Raw genomic sequence first — 2617 nt, 5'->3', positions numbered from 1 at the left:
TATTAATATAAGGATTATTTTGAGATCGAGGATTATTACCCATGTAATTTAACTACTCGTTCTCCATGTTGTGGCCATAAGGTGGGTATTCTGAATTGCTTGACCAACCTCCACTTGCTTCGCACTGCATTAATGGGTGAACCTGTGAAGAAATAATAAAACCATCAATTTTCTTATTCAAGAGTTCTACCTGATTAGAGAGCATGGTGACCGAATTAACGTTATAAATGCCGGTTGTTTTCATCGGCTTTGTCCTCATTACTTTCCACTGATAGTTATTCAGCGACATCTCCTCTATAAATTCATAAGCATCTTTAGGTGTCTTATTATTGATGGTTCCGCCAACAGCTGCGTCAACCATTTGTCGAGTCGAAGGATTCAGGCCATTATGAAAGGTTTGCACCTGTAGCCAGAGTGGTAACCAATGGTGAGGGCATCTTCTCAAGAGGTCCTTGTATCTCTCTCATGCATCGTAGAGTGTTTCTAAATCCATCTGCACAAAAGAAGAGATATCATTACGTAATTTAGCCGTTTTAGTCGGCGGAAAATATTTTAACAAAAACTTTTCGGTCATTTGTTCCCAAATAGTGATTGACCCCCATGGTAACGAATTCAACCACTATTTAGCTTTGTTTCTCAATGAAAAAGGGAATAACTGAATGCGAATGGCGTCATCAGAAATGCCATTAATTTTACATGTATCACATAGTTCCAAAAAGTTTGCCAAGTGAACGTTAGGATCTTACATACGCAAACCAAAGAAACCGAACAAATTGTCAGATCATTTGAATTTTATTAGGTTTCAGTTCAAAAGTATTTGCAGCTACAGTAGGTCTAACTATGCTCGATTCAGTTTCTGTTAAAGAAGGTTTAGCATAATCATACATAGTGCGCGAAGCAGGATTCTAATTAACAATAATCGTAGGAGGTAGCGAATTTTCTTGTTTTCAGTCGTCTCCTCGGTTGTGGTTGAAATATCATCCTCTTGCTCTTCCTCTGTGTATCGTAAGCTTCGCCTTATTTCTCTTCGGTTTCTACGAACTGTGCAATCGATCTCACTATCAAACAGTAACGGTCTTGACGAGTTTCTTCTGGTCATAAACTAGAAAAACCTGTCAGAATAAAATAAATGAGGAATTAGAAAAAAAATAAAATTTTAAATTGTAATAAAAGTAAAATGGCTAAAGTAATAAAAATCGAGTGTTCCTAATATCCTAGTTCCCCGGAAACGGCGCCAAAAACTTGATACTTGATATTCGTGATAGGTTTTAAAGATTTATGAATGAATCATTCTTGAGACTAACTTATTATCATGATTAAGGCAAGTGTACCTATCAAACAGTAGTATAGTTCAGCAAGACCGGATTGTCGAACCCAAAGGAACCATGAGTACTAGTATTTACTTCCTTTTTACTATCTAGCCTAAAAATTATGAGGTTTGGTTATCTAAACTAATTACTAAACTAAGAATGCACAGAAAGAAAATTTGGGAAAATACTTTTGGGAAAATTTGATTGATTAAGAAAATACCAAAGGCAAAATCCACCTAGACTTCACTTGTTATTTGACTCTGAATCAGACGATTTATTCATTTGACTTGATCCGTAAAAAACCCTAAGTTATATTATTATCTCTCTCGAGACTAATAACGTCTAACCCTAGGTTGAATAATTAAAATCTCTTTCTAATTAACACCCTAGAATTGTATTAACTCGCTCTATGGATTCCTTTATTAGGTTTCACCCTAATCTGGCAAAATCTTATCACCTTATCTCTAGGTGTGCAATCAACTCCACTTAATTATGACAAATTTAATCTTAGACAAGGTCTATTCCTCCTCTGAATAAGAGCTTAACTTGAATTAATATCTTGGAATATCAAAACAAGAATTAAGAACACATAATTAAGAACAAGTCAAATATTTATCATACAATTCAGATAATAATAACAAGATTCGTCTTAGGTTTCATTCCCCTTAGGTATTTAGGGGGTTTAGTTCATACTTATGAAAGAAAACATCTCAAAAGCATAAAGATAACAAAACATAAGAAAACCCAAAACTCCTGAAGGAACTTAAAGGGAGATCTTTAGTCTTGATGATGAATCCGGCTTCTGAGATAGATTAATCGGCTTTCCTTGAGTAATTCCTTGCTTCCTACTCTGCGTCCCCCTCTTAAGTGCCTCCTCAGGTGTTTAAATAGGCTTTTGGATGCCTAAGAGCCCTAAAAATTGGCCTTTACCAAATAAAACTATACTTGGGCTCAGTAAGGACACGCCCGTGTGCGATTACTCCAGCCCGTGGTCAAGGCTGTTGAATAGGCACGGGCGTGTAGTCTACCCGTATAAGTCGTGCTTCAATCCTGCCAAATGGACATGGTCGTGTGACACGCCTGTGTGAGGAAGTCCAGGCCATGTTGATTTCCCATGTAGGTCTATTTTCTCCGTTTTCGGCCCGTTTCTCACTCTTTTTACTCTCCCATACTCTCCTAAGTATAAAACATGAAATTAAAGGATTAGGAGCATCGAATTCACCAAATCTAAGGAGAAACCATTCATAAATGGGCTAAGATGGGATAAAAATATGTATAAATTATGGTTTATCACAAAATAGAGAGTT

At 36.5% G+C, this 2617-nt stretch overlaps 1 non-coding gene across 1 annotated transcript; it reads left to right on the top strand.

Moving 5' to 3' along the window:
- Positions 1-419: 419 nt before the first annotated feature.
- LOC128281912 (small nucleolar RNA R71) lies at positions 420-526 on the top strand. The gene has a single exon (XR_008272196.1). It is a non-coding gene; the product is annotated as a small nucleolar RNA R71 (small nucleolar RNA).
- Positions 527-2617: the final 2091 nt, after the last annotated feature.

This window comes from Gossypium arboreum, chromosome 1 (assembly GCF_025698485.1).
Source record: "Gossypium arboreum isolate Shixiya-1 chromosome 1, ASM2569848v2, whole genome shotgun sequence".
Taxonomy (NCBI): Eukaryota; Viridiplantae; Streptophyta; class Magnoliopsida; order Malvales; family Malvaceae; genus Gossypium; species Gossypium arboreum.
The sequence above is the reverse complement of the archived record's forward strand: the minus strand, read 5'-3'. Positions and strand labels throughout refer to the sequence as shown.